The sequence below is a fragment of the Schistocerca nitens genome, chromosome 3 (assembly GCF_023898315.1).
Source record: "Schistocerca nitens isolate TAMUIC-IGC-003100 chromosome 3, iqSchNite1.1, whole genome shotgun sequence".
Classification (NCBI taxonomy): Eukaryota; Metazoa; Arthropoda; class Insecta; order Orthoptera; family Acrididae; genus Schistocerca; species Schistocerca nitens.
In genome coordinates, this window is record NC_064616.1 from 854,884,471 (window position 1) to 854,899,878 (window position 15,408).

Genomic DNA, 15,408 nt, shown 5'->3' on the forward strand with positions numbered 1-15,408 from the left:
AACGCTGACTGCTTCCTTCACAGCGTCCACCTACCATCATGGTGTAAGGTCTGCACATTGTCTAAATCAGACCGAATCCGGTAACCTCATATAAAGAAAAAAAATTATTGCTGTTGTGACTGTTCACATTCATTTTTATCGTATTTAGTTGTTATTTATATTATATATGCACTTTACCTTTTATTTTGCATGGTATGTGTCCTGTGGTTGCCAACCTAAATCAGGCACAGGTCTAAATTAGTACACCAAGCAATCTGCAAACATGAGGAATTTTAGGATACAGTCTGCATTGAATTTGTGTTTATAACCTAGCCATTAAAATATATCTTCCTATAAAAATAGTGGCATATACTCGGTTTTGGTCTTACCACTGTAGTATCTGACTAGTCCTGAGCTGTCGCTTGTTTGTATTTGTGTGCCAAACTTTTTTATAACGTTTTGGTATAGTTTGACTAACCTGTAGACATCGACAAAAATTTTCTGAAGCTTTCCCGCACTTTGATGAGTGCTGATAGAATATTCCGATCCGGTATCAAACTCACGCTGCGGTCGGGCACGCCTATATAACACCACAAGAGTCAGCCGCAGTTGTTGGATTAATTGCTGCTGCTACAATGACAGGTTATCGAGACTTAAGTGAGTTCGAAAGTGGTGTTATAGTCGGCGCACGAGCGATGGGACACAGCATCTCCGAGGCAGCGATGAAGCGGGGATTTTCCCGTACGACCATTTCACGAGTGTACCGTGAACATCAGAAATCCGGTAAAACATCAAATCTCCGACATCACTACGGCCGGAAAAAGATCCTGCAAGAACGGGACCAACGACGACTGAAGAGAATCATTCCGAGTGACAGAAGTGCACTCCTTCCGCAAATAGTTGCAGATTTCATTGCTGTGTCAACAGCAAGTGTCAGTGTGCGAACCATTCAACGAAACATCATCGATATGAGCTATCGGAGCTGAAGGCCCACTCGTGTACTCTTGATGACGGCACGAAACAAAACTTTACGCCTCACCTGGCCCGTCAGAATCGACATTGGACTGTTGTTAATTGGAAACTTATTGCCTGGTCGGGCGACTCTCGTTTCAAATTGTATCGAGCGGATGTACGAGTATGGAGACAACCGCATGAATCCATGGACCCTGCATGTCAGCAAGGGACTGTTCAAACTGGTGGAGGCTTTGTAATGGTGTGGAGATTGCGCTGTTGGAGCCTTATGGGACCCCTGATACGTCCAGATACGACTCTGACAAGTGACACGTACGTAAGAATACTGTACGATCACCTGCATCCATTCATGTCCATTGTGCATTCAGACGGACTTGGGCAATTCCAGCAGAACAATGCGAAACCCTACACGCTCAGAATTTCTACAGAGTGGCTCCAGAAATACTCTTCTGAGTTTAAACACTTCCGCTGGCCACCAAACTCCCTAAACATGAACATTATTGAGCATATCTGAGATTCCATGCAACATGCTGTTCGGAAGAGATCTCCACTCCCACAGATTCATGAACGGCTCTGCAGGATTCATGATGCCAAGTCCCTCCAGCACTACTTGAGATATCAGTCGAGTCCATGTCACGTCTTGTTGCGTCACTTCTGCGTGTTTGCGGGGTCCCTACACGATATTAGGCAGATGTATCAGTTTCTTTGGCTCTTCAGTGTATGTACACTCTCTGACCAAAGGTATCCGGACACTCTGTGTAATGCAGAAATGACCACAGGATGTCACAAGAGGCGGTCACGCCAGTGTGAAAAGAGGCCGCGAATACTGTCTTATCGATATAGAAGCAGTAACAACTGAATGAGTCGCTCGAGAGGGCTCAGTGACTTCGAACGTGGACAAGTCATGAGTTATCAAACGAGTAACAAATCCATCATCGATATTTCAACCCTTCTAAAGCTGTCCAAACAGTCTTTGGTGATGTGATTGTCAAATGGAAACGTGACGGAACAACCACAGCTAAACCAAAAGAAGGCAGACCATCGGTGTTTGAAGACAGGGGCTGTCGAACATTAAGGATTGTGTATGGAAAGAGTCGCATGAAATAAGCGGAAGGAATCACTTGTCAGCTACAAATCCCTACTAGCAGTCCAACTGGACTGTGTGTAGGAAGTTAAAAAGAATGGAGTACGCTGAATGTGTAGCTCCACGCAAGCTACACACTTTTTTAGTCAGACTATGTGACACTTGAGGTGACTGGGTAGTCGATGGCTGGAAACGAGTGATCAGTCACGCTATACCCTGAGGCAGTCCGATGGCTTGTGTACTTCTAGTACCTGGAGAACGTTACCTGCCATCATGTACAGTGCCAAAACTGAAGTACAGAGGAGGTGGTGGTGTGGTATTGGGGTGTTTTCATGGTTGCGGTGTGGTCGCTTATTACGCTTAATATACGCCAAATGTGCAAGGATATGAGCACAGTTTACAGCACTGTGCACTGCGTAAAGTAGAGGAACAATTTGAAGACGGTGATTGTTTGCATCTGCATGACAATACACCCTGCCATAGAGTAGCAATTGTGAGGTAATGGTTTGTGGAGTGCAACGTTCCTGAAATGGAATGTCTCGACCTGAAAAATGAAACAGGTTTGGAATCTGTTAGAAGGTCGACTTCGCTCCAGACCCCAGCGTCCAATATCATTACCTTCACTGGTTTCTTCTCTTGAAGAAGAATGGACTGCCATTTCTCCACAGACATTCAGACCTTATTGAAAGTGTCAGCGGAGCAAACGTAAACATTATGAGTCACACTCTTGGGAGCGAAAGTAGGGTCAAACTTTTTTTGTTTCGGACATGGTTCTATGCAGTACGTAAATTATCCAAAAAACAATGTAAGTCAAAGAAAGAAAACATATGTTGATATCCAAATAAATATATTAGAGGCAGTTTTAAAAAAAATGCCGGAATACGAAAAGCGTGGAATACCACCAGCTAGTGAAACACCACTTCGATTCCAAGTCCAATATTAGGCCCATTTCTCAAAATATCTCTGTCCGACGCCTAAAAAAGAACCAACAAGGACGTGCAACGTTTGCAGGAAACGCGAAGTACGAAGCGAAACGACGTGGGAATGCACACGGTATAAAGAGGCGTTACATCTACCACAGTGCTGTCGAAACTACAGGCTACTAATTTTAATGTTGTAGGGATTTTCCTATTAGAAATTCGTGCAAGGGGAGCATTTCTTCTTGTAATTACACTTTTTGTTGACAGTATCTTCGTTTAGGGCTCGTGTTATTCCTTCTTCCGAAGTCATACTTGAACACACTCACGAATATAATTTCTATTAGAGTATTGATTATGCGTGAAAAGTTATATTTGTATTTTGAAGTATTGATTCAAATATTATAGTGTTACCGTTTACGAGAGCAGTATGACGTGGAAGAAATACACGTGTAGCTACTTAACATGAATCCGCACGTCGGCTTGTATTGCGATTTTTTCACACATCGCGCTGACCCATTTCGCACGCGTCGTCTCCAATCGCTTGGGCGCGGATTTCGTAGGCTAAATGGTATAGCAAGGGGTTAATGTCCACTAACAGGTGTCCGGATACTTTTGATCAGATAGTGTAGCTAGTGCGTGTTCTGACAGCGGTTTATAAGGAATGCAATGTAGCCGGTTCGCAAGCTGGTGTAAATAAGAGTGACATCACATGTAGCGGTTGTGACTATGGGCACCACAGAGGAGAACGTAAAAGATAGGAACTGGAAGAACACTCATAAAGCTCATACTTTCATTTTAGAAACATGCTATCGCATTCTGTTACCAGACTGAAATCACGAGGAAGTAAGACTTAAGACATCTTAAGTAGTGTGTCAGCATAGGTCCTGGGAAAATGTGGATATAGATTTCTATCAAGAAGGGGCATGGCTAAAACATATTACATTAAATGTACTTCATAAGGCTGTTAAAATGGAAAGACGAATCGTATACTAATTCCTAGAACGAAAGAGTTTTTTGACATGTATCTGCATAAAATGAAGTACCTGTGTGCATATTACTCGATTTTACTACAACGAGACGGCAAAGGCTAACGACACCGCAGTAAATTTAGTGTGCGGTCAAGTTTTGTGTAAGACTTGAGTAAAATCATGCTAAAACTTTCAGTAAAATAAATATCTCAGAACAAGAAAGTTGTTCTAGGAACATAAAAATTTGTAAATAGATCGCTTAAGGGAAATTCCGGCATGCTCCCTTTGAGAAGAACACAGCTTTCCCCCAATCCGACGATGTCATCCGTCTCTAATGATTCAGTCGTCGACGAAACGGTAAAACAAAATATTCCATTTTAAAATTTGTGAGCTGTAAGAAATTTGACGTTAATGAGTTTGTACGGTTTGATCGTTGACTAGCAGTACGAATAGTAGGTTGTGTGATAGATCTGAAATACGAGATCAGTCATGTTTCAATATCGTAAGGTATTTGGTAGTAGTTCACGGAAATGTTTCGATAGAATATTGAAGCATAGGAGTGAACCTCGAAGGATAAAACGTACGCATCGGCGTAATCGAACCTTCTTTGGATACTTGGAAAGTTGAGTATGGTTGAGAGACTAAAGTGAGAAAATAACGAACCCAAAATTTAAATCTTTGAATGCCAAGACACTGTCCATAAAAGTGACGTCATAACTACTTCCATCATTACAAGAGGTGTGAAAAGAATTTTTCACATACGAGCAAACTTCTGCGCAATCACAATGCTCCTTGTTGTGAGCAAACGTTGAGATCAGATTTTTGGCTGTGAGAGTTTCGTTTGACACAATCAAAAGATATTTTGAAAGAATGTAATAATAAACATTGTGAGAAAATCTGTGGGAACGATTGCAGTTAACGTTTTCGGCCCTAGTGTAAGAAATGTGAAAATTTGTTCCCGTCTTACAGCCGTTCAAGAAACCATGCTACAAGTTTAAAAAATAGCTAAGTAAATAATCTTATTGTTTGTAGACCTCATGCAAGAATAGGTCAACTATGGTGAATTATTATTACGTAAGCGTCCTATTAATCTCCTGTGCATTTTCGAGTCGCGGGAAACCAACTTCATTTTATTTAATAAATAGAAAAAAATTATTATTTAATGGGTACTAACAGTTTTGCACCGAAACGGGAACGTTATCTTTACCGTCGTAGATGAGATGTTCGTATTCTACAATGGGTGATTAGCTCGAGCGCATTTCTCGAGGCAAGTGCTGCAGGCGGTCTCCCACGCTCGGCGTTGGCAGCTGAACGTGTAAGAGGACCCGTACACAAAGCTGTCTTATTGCGAGCGCGCTCCCTGTTTGGCGTATCAAATGATGGAACCGTTTGTCGAAGCCCTCGGCGTTCGATATCGCCGGGACGGGGCATCGTGTACGCGGCGCACTTCGTTAATGCGGCCTTCTTTTTTCCCATCCGACAATACACGGGAATTCATAACTTAACGAGTTCCATGCTGCGAGGAACAATGCGCTTCTATTCGTTTTGTAGACATGCCCGCCGTGCTGCTTTAATTATCTCAAATGCATAACTGAGAAAAGCATGTCGGCCGCGCTCCCCTCACGCGAGCCCCCACCCGAGAGCACCGGGGAAGGATTCATTTTTGATTTACTTCAATAATTTGCTAAATATATGAAACGGAATGCTCAAAGATATCGCGCAATAAAATGTCAGCATTCCGGGATAGCGCCATTAAATATTATACCGTTCTGTTTCGTTAGTTCGAGTGATTCTGCTGCAAGATTACATTGAGCGCCGGGAAGCGTTCAGCGGCCAGCGGCTTTCGGTTTCTGAATCACCTCGTGTGAGCCGTAGAATAAAAGACAGGCTCGTTATTGTAATACCCGGACTGGGCCGGTCCGCGTCTCCGGAATCAGAATCGTTATCTCGGCGCGGCTGATGCGGGGCCCAGATTGTGCCCAACAGATGTGCCCACTTTAGCTTATTGTCTCGCCCTCGGGAGCGACTTGTTGTTATTAGACTTAACTGCACTGCGTTGCCCCAGCGACGTGAAACTCTGAATTCCGAAGTTAATTTAAGCTAGTACAAGCTAGTCGTAATCGGGATAAATTCTGCTTATCCTCCACCCAGTACGCTTCTCTTTCCAGAGTCACATAATTCTGACACATTCAAGGCGCTAAGAAAATTGGTATAATAGTAATAATAATAATAATAATAATAATAATAATCAAACTTAGATCGTGTTGCACAATAAGAGAAGTCACTTTCTAATGACGTTAACAACCTGGCACACAGAATGGAAATATGATTTGGAAAGTAATATTTCTTTCTCTCTCTCTCTCTCTCTATCTCTCTCACCCACCCACCCACCCACCCACCCACCCACGCACATACACACACACATACACACACACATACACACACACACACACACGCACGCATACATACACACACACGGCTCACGTTAATAGCTTGCTAGGTACTCGACAGTCATATAACAACTAAAATAGAAACAGGTTCGGCAGAAATATTGTTTTATAAAAGACATAATAAACAACATCATATATATTCTTCGATGAAGTGGCAAATATGCGTCAACGTGAATGAACTGTGTGTTCCTCAATTCTGTGCAAACTTTTAGATATTAGCAATGAAGAAGATTAGAGTTTAAGGCCGCACCGACGACGATGGCATTAGAGATCAAGCACAGTTTCGGATTGAGGAAGGATAAAGGAGGAAGGAGGAAATCAGCAGTACTTTTTAGAAGGAAAGATCCTGGCATTCACCTTAAGCGTTTTAGAGTAATTACGGAAATCCTAAATATAAGCGTCGTCTACCAAAATATGTATTGGCTACTTGCATCTTTTTCAACTATATATTGAATAAATAAACCTAATGTTTTCATGTTCTTAATTTCTCCAGAAAATGCACTGAAGATTGTTTTATTTTACTGCAACTTAGTTTTGTGTTAGGGGGTCTTGCTATTAACTTCACTATGAAAATAATGCTGGTTGTAGTTTCATAATTGTGATCTACAGTCTTTAATGCTGAGAATTCTATGTGTGATTTCTGGTAGTATAAAGCATTCCTAAGACATAATAATATGTACCCAATCTTTTGTTCAGTTGTGCGACATGCTTTTCAAGTATGAAATGATCATCTAATCATACTTCAATAAAACTTGTATAAGATGTTTGCTCGATTCTATCTTGATATTGCTTTATGTCATCTGAATGATGCCAAGGATTGAGACTTCCAAAGTTCTGACGGGCAAGATGACGTGAAATCTTGGTTTACTGATCACTGGAAACATTGCAGCTACTTCTTGTATCAGTGTAAAAATGGTATCGCTTTTCCAATGATCTCAAGTCTCATAAAGGTGCTTAGAGACAAAATAACGTTTTTTACTATTATGTACGGGCTGAAACCTCTTATAGTATCTCATGTTAATGAATTAGGTTAATGTTGCCGGAATGTAAGTTGTCAAATATTCTTAAGGAGAGACTGGCAATGCTTAAATGAATGTGGGTAACGTCCAAAGAAACCTGCGACAGCATCTTGCTAACTGGGATATTAGAGATGATTAATAACGACGCAAGTAGCCTGACTGATGATGTGTAAATCTAAATACAGGAATATGAAAACTGAAATTTACTTTTTAATAATAACAGCTTTTATAAAATAAAACAGCAAAATGATTTTAATATTTTGGACTGGTAAAATTTTTATAGCAATTGTCGATTGCCACTGTGCTTTTATATACGACTATGGCTCTGAGCACTATGGGACTCAACTGCTGTGGTCATTAGTCCCCTAGAACTTAGAACTACTTAAACCTAACTAACCTAAGGACATCACACACATCCATGCCCGAGGCAGGATTAGAACCTGCGACCGTAGCAGTCGCACGGTTCCGGACTGCGCGCCTAGAACCTTTTATATACGAAGATGAGGTTGTTTTTGCTGTGACCTCGTTTTATTTTACACTTTAATATAAAGTGAAATATCTGTACCTACATCGATGTATCGTTTTTAATTCTATCCAAGATGATGCATAAATACTTGTGTACCATATAAATACGGTATCAATAAAAATTAAAGTTATAAGCGCCATTTAAAAAAAGGAAGGAGCAGCCTAAAAAGCGGATTCCCCTTAACACTGAAAAATATGACATAGAATGAATCACAGTTGATGTTATTATCCAACATGGAAGATGCAAAATGCATGTGGGTAGATGTTAACCATTAACTTAAGTTAGAGTTATTAATATACAGAAAACCTCGTTAAACAATTCCAGATCTTCATATTTTTTATCAATTTGCCGGTGAAATGATTAGTAACCTTTTGCTATTAGTGTAAGTAATAATCCATGATAGAAGCGAAAAAATATCAAAGTATAAAATCGTATATCAAGAATAATAAGGGGAGTTTACCAAAGAATAATGTTTCAAATGAGTCTTTAATATTTAGGGCGTATTAACAAAAACTTCGAATTGATGCTATAACGAAATTTGTCACTGACACTTTTGGTCTTTAGAGATAATAATAAGTCTCGTAATTGTAAGAATCTACTGAAGATATGGGATCATCATTATACTTAATTAAATCAGTATTTGGTCCCAAAAAGAGTGAACTGTACAAGGAAAGACACTCTACCAAATTAGTAAAACTCCTCCAGAAATTTAAAGCTATTTCCTTTTGGTCTTTTTTTTTGTATAGTGGATGACATATTGTCTTTTTACTCCGTAGACGGGCGTTTCACTAGAAACAAACTGTGTGTCAGCTGCATTTATGTTAAGTTTTAAAAATATGTCTACATGTTTTAAGAGGTGTGTATTAATAGCTGTTGTAGGACTGAGACGTTCCGTAGCATTGTGGATACATCACGTTAGCTGTCTTTGGAATGTTAAACGGAACTATTCGCTGTGCTAAGGATTCGAGTGGTTACGGATACCAAGCATAAAACAAAACTACTTTCTTGTGCCGAAATTAAAAGAATGGACAGCACGTTAATTAGTTAGATAATTATCTTGTCAAAAGCTGTTAAATGTAAAAGGTGAGCGTCAAAATCGTGACTGAAAATTGGGCGCTAATGCTTGGAATGAGTGCGCACGTTAAAATTGCTGTTGCCACCGATTGCCCGTGCGGCGTGACACGCCAGGCCGCAGTTCCGCGAACACGTCCTTGCACATTACGCAGTAGCTACATTACGTCATTTCTGTATTTCTGACTAGCTGACATATTTCTGCTTTTAAACTGTTTGTGATTTAGTAGAATTCCTCCCACCGTTCGGAACCATTTGAAGCTCCAGGTTAAGTAAAGGACAGAGTTCGCTTTTATTACGACGGGTGCTTATTGCAGCGTTGCCACTGTTATTGGACTGTATTATCCAACCAGCAAACAGGATCACTTCACTACGCAGTGTTATCCGTTTTAGAAATTCAGTCTCCGAGTTAGTACGTCCTTACTTTTTCCGATGAGTTATTGTAGTGAGTTCTTTTCAAATGAATATCAACAAATATTTCAGAAATATAAACTTCTTTATTAAGGTAATGAGCCGTAGAAAAACTCGTAGACATGGAACTCCACAAGAAATTTGAAATGGGTACGATTTATTGGCTGCTACTCTTTGTTTTCTCCTACTGTGAAATAGCCCAAGACACCTCAGTGTACAAGTGAACAGGCAAGATAGACTAGCCTTAATGAGACTTCATTTCTCTAGCCATTGAAGCAGTCTGTAACAGCTAAAAGCAACCAAACGTTTCCACCTGCGGTCATAATTTTCTCGTCCGATGATGAAAATAGAGACTGAACGTAATCCGAAGATAACTGATGACGATTTTTTGCATGAGTTTTACAGTAGTTATTTAAAAGTAAAAAATACATGAACTAGTTACCTCGTGATTTTGACAGGCTAGTAGTATTGTTTTGTACTTCTTTGATATACGATATCATACATTCTTACAGGGCTTCCATTGACGTAAAGTAGATGAGATGATGTTGGTTTGTGGGGCGTTCAACATCGTGGTCATCAGCGCATGTACAAGTTCCAAATATTTCCATTTCCAGTCTCGACAGGCACTGTGCAAACGATGATGAAGGCAACATAAACACCCAGTCCCCGGGAGAAGAAAATCCCCGACCTGGCCGGGAAACGAACCCGGGACCTCGTGATCCAGAGGTAGCAACGCTAGCCAATAGACGACGAGCTACGGGCATGTAGATGAGTGGCTGTCCTAAATAGACTTAAGTAGATGCCTGAAAGGGTTCCTTGAAAACGACGCGTCCTTTTTTCTTCCCCGTTCTTCTGTTGTACTCCGCTCTAGTGACCTCTATGACGACAGAACATTAAACCACAATTTTCCTTCTCCTGTTCATGTAGATGAATGAACACTGGATATAGCAATATTACGAAATGTCCATGCGCTCTGTGAATGTTTGTTTTTAAACAGTCTGCGCGGTGTTTCTGAGGCGGAGACAGGGAACGTGCACAGCATTTGACTATACGCACCAGAACCACAATTAGCATGATCGGTCTTGCATACTGATCCAGTACACGGATTTGAAACCTTAGAACTCCTTATCGTCAAAGTTAACTCTCTGCGCGTTATGCTATGTGCAAGTTACCTGAAACTCTTCCTTGAGTAACTTAAGACTTGTTTACTTCTTTCATTTCCGTCTGAACAATCAGTTCAGAACTTCTCGGCGAAGATAAGACACAATGCACCGCTCTCCAAAAGACAGCCGGCGATTCGCGGGCTTTGGTGCTCACGGTCATTAAATGTTCGTTCTTAATTTGGTCTTCCAAGAAGCTTGCGAGGCTTGACTGAGTCCATTGACGAAGCAGCTGACGAACTTTTTTTTTTTTTTTTTTTTTTTTTTTTTTTTTGTGCAGCTACCTAATGGTAGTCCAACACGCAGTCGCCCGTACCGCCCATGTTGTCTGAAAGAAAAGATACCGTTCCTGCTGTGAAAGGAAGCACAAAAATGGTAAACATTATTAACACCAGACGGGAAACTTCTTTCGTAAAGATAATGCAGTTGCGCTGTAATCGCTTAATGGTTCCGAGAACTCCAGTACGGCTTCTTTGTGTTCCGTATGTTCCAGGCCACAGCGGAGATGTATACTGATCCGTGAATGACTGCTGTTAGCAAGTGTTGCAAAGTCTCTTCGTATAGAAGAAATAATTTCGCAAGATCTGAATGTTCAGTGGATATAGTCAATTCTGCAGAAAGAAACTGACGCTATTATTTCACGAGAGACTGTGAGACAACGGGTAATGACGTAAGGCTTGTTTCGGGGAATGATTCGTGTTTCTCAATTCCTCAACACATTTTGATCTCGTAATTCAGTTTAACTGACTTTAATAACAAATAACGCGAAATAAATTATCTTGCGTTACTTCTGAAGAACATGTTAATCATGTAGAAATTGTTGTTATTGGGGCTAGATTTTTAAACCAATGTACTTTTGTTTCATTTTCTACTAATTACAGTCATCGACCAGAGTGGTAATGGACATCTATTACGCTGTGAAGTATTCAAAGAATTTAACTGTGTGCCTCGTCGAAACATAAATTGCAGTACTGTTTCCTTTCCCAATATACGTCCTCGAAGCGAAGTGACCAAACTTGAAACGTCCCCTTAGAAAAATTTGTGAATTACTGTGCTGGTAAACCTCTTACGTTACTTGATTTTCAAACAGCTGAGCAAAACTGAACGTACTCAGACATTTCTCTCTTTACTTATTCTGATCATCACTACACTGACACACAATATTTTTAGCGCAACGCAATCTGACTTTCAATAATCCCTACAAAAGAATGGCCCTGACTAACTATAACCTATACCTTTCATGAATCACTTACCTCACAAAAATCTTCGTTACTCGAACTACTGCAATACAGCGAGCGCCAATACTGCCAGCTAAATAAAAGATTCTAAATACTGAAGGCACTAACTACTGATAGGCATAGTCAGCAAATGAAAGGTTTTGATAGAGAACAAACAATGTATTTACCTTAATAATGTTCCAAAGTCATCATACATATATCAGTTCATGACATCCAATATTACAAATTTACTCTTTCTGATGGACATACGTCCAGATCATCCGCTCTCAAAACTCCGCCATCTCTCTCTCTCCACATGCACCACTGCTTGCGGCTCACCTCCAACTGCGCAACGCTACGCGCTGTTCACATCCAACTGCCCAACACTACAATAGCATATACTCCAACAATGTAAAACAACCACAGCCTTCACACAGTACAGTCAGTGATTTTCATATAGAGCGCTACGTGACGTTACCAACATAAAAACCTAAACAGCCTACTTACAAACTCTATCATCATTGCAAGAAAATAACGGTGTCTGTGGTCGTTCCCGGCTGTAGACAACTATGAAGCTCGACGAGAACATATTCCTTCTCAGATTACGCAGTATCTTCACCTTAGAAGAAATGTTTCCTTCCGCAACACACATCGCGAGGAGAAATTTAGAAATAAGTAACAATACTAAGATCACCGTGATAATTAAGGTTAAAAAATAACTGCAAGAATGTCAGACAGTTTCTTCTTGACGTTATTTCGGCAGTCAGACTACACTGAAGGGAAAAACATCGCAACACCAAAAAATAATTAATGCTGATTAATGAACTTTCAGGAATACTTTTGGCTTGGAAACATGTGTAAGTGATTAACATTTGCAAGATCAGAGGTTAGTGTGAGCACAAGATAAATCACCGCAGATGTGAAATGCTGGTACATTAATAACCACTGTAACTGCCAGACTGTTGAATGCAAGCATGCAAACGTGCACGCGTTGTGTTGCACAGGTGCCGGACGTCTGTTTGTGGGTTGGAGTTCCACGCCTGTTGCACTTGGTCGGTCTATACAGGGACGGTTAATGCTGTTTGTGGATGACGCTGGAGTTGTCGCCCATCGATGATCTGTATGTGCTCGACTGGAAACAGATCTGGTGATTGAGCAGACCAAGGGACATGTCGACACTCTGTAGCGCATATCGGGTTACAACAGCGGTGTGTGCTCGAGCGGTGTCCTGCTGGAAAACACCCCCTGGAATGCTGTTCACGAATGGCAGAAGAACAGGTCCAGTCACCAGTTTGACGTAAAAATTTCGAACTTGCAGTCACGGTGCGTGGGATAGCCACGAGAGCGCTCATGCTGTCATACGAAATCGCATCCCAGAGTAAACTCCAGGTGTAAGTCCAGTGTATCTAGCACGCAGACAAGTTGGTTGCAGGCCCTCGACTGACCTCTTTCTAACCATCACACGGACATCACTGGCACGGAGGCAGGACCAGGTCTCATCGGAACACACGACAGACCTCCATCCTAACCTCCAATGACCTCTCGCTTGACACCATTGAACTCGCAAATGGTGGACGTTTGGTGTGAATGAAACGCACGCTACAGAGCGTCTGGTTCGTAGCTGTCCCTGAAAAAACCGATTTGTAAGAGGTCGTTGTGTGACTGTGGTGCCAACTGCTTCTGAAATTGCGACTGCAGATGTAGTACGATGCAGCGGAGCCATACGTCGAACACGATGGTCTTCAGTCTCCGTAGTGCCACGTGGTCGTCCGGAGCCCGGTATTTGTGCGACCGTACCTTCTCGTGATCACCGCCGTCAACAGTCATATACAATGACTATATTCCTGCCAAGTATTTCTGCAGTATCGCAGAAGGAACATCCAACTTTTTGTAGCTTTATTACACGACCTCGTTCAAACTCAATGAGGTACTGATAATGGCGTCTTTGATATCTTAAAGGCATTCTTGAGTAACATCATTCACCACGTCCAGTCTGAAAGGTAACTAACGCTCACGACTGTTACTGGGCGTATTTAAAGCAAACCTGATTTTCGCCCTCATAGCGGCGGTACTAGCACCACTCATATGCGACTGACACGAAATTTGAATAGACATCACGTTTCAGATGAAGAAACACGCCTATCAACTTTCGTTTATGAAACTTCCTGGCAGATTAAAACTGTGTGTCCGACCGAGACTCGAACTCGGGACCTTTGCCTTTCGCGGGCAAGTGCTCTACCAACTGAGCTACCGAAGCACGACTCACGCCCGGTACTCACAGCTTTACTTCTGCCAGTACCTCGTCTCCTACCTTCCAAACTTTGCAGAAGCTCTTCTGCAAAGTTTGGAAGGTAGGAGACGAGATACTGGCAGAAGTAAAGCTGTGAGTACCGGGCGTGAGTCGTGCGTCGGTAACTCAGTTGGTAGAGCACTTGCCCGCGAAAGGCAAAGGTCCCGAGTTCGAGTCTCGGTCGGGCACACAGTTTTAATCTGCCAGGAAGTTTCATATCAGCGCACACTCCGCTGCAGAGTGAAAATCTCATTCTGGAACTTTCGTTTATGTCGTACAACTGCTTCTTGGTGTTGCGACTTTTTTCCGTCGGCGTATAAAATCAAGATTCGCGGAGATATTTAACAAGATATAATTAATCGACATAAATTGAAGCAACACTTCCGCCTATTTCTCCACGTAATGAAATTAATACTGTGTCTTAGACAAGAGCTAAACAGAAAGGAGTAACTGCAGCATAACATTTCTTTGATTTCTTTAAAGTCAGTACCGCCGTTAGACTGTTGTTTATTTACAGTGTTACATTTACACTTACTCAATCATGATTTCGGCTTCAAAGTGCCATTATATAGTGTTTTAAGTGTTATAAATTACCTAAGATGGCATACTGTCGTATTAAAATACACTATTAGACACATTGTCTAAGAGTCGATATTTCTGGCAGAGACTACTACTTTGTTTCATTACTGAGTACACCATCTTGACTGAATGACAGTTGGCTAAGTGTCAGTCTGGACACTTACTCAACTGTCATTCAGTCAAGATGGTGTACTCAGTAATGAAACAAAACAGTAAGTAGTCTCTGCCAGAAATATATAAAAAAAATGGTTCAAATGGCTCTGAGCACTATGGGACTTAACATCTATGGTCATCAGTCCCCTAGAACTTAGAACTACTTAAACCTAACTAACCTAAGGAGATCACACGACACCCAGAAATATCGATTCTTAGACAATGTGTCTAATAGCGTACTTTAATACGACAGTATGCCATCTTAGGCAATTTATAACACTTAAAACACTTCACAATGACACTTTGAAGCCAAAATCATGATTGTGTAAGTATAAATGTAACACTGTAAATAAACAACGGTCTAATGGCGGTACTGACTTTAAGAAAATATATTATGCCTGTGGCCCCGCATTATGAAAAAAAAATTTAAAAAAATACTTCTCTGATTAAAGAACACCTAATATAGGCAACGGGTAGCCAAGAGAAAGAAGTAACGAATCTGACCCATTAATTGTTTATTTCCTTCCTCTCTCTTCCCACTAAAAATTTTACTGGAGGTTACCTATGGGAACATAGCGTCGTGTAGTATACGAGTTCTTGATGGAATAG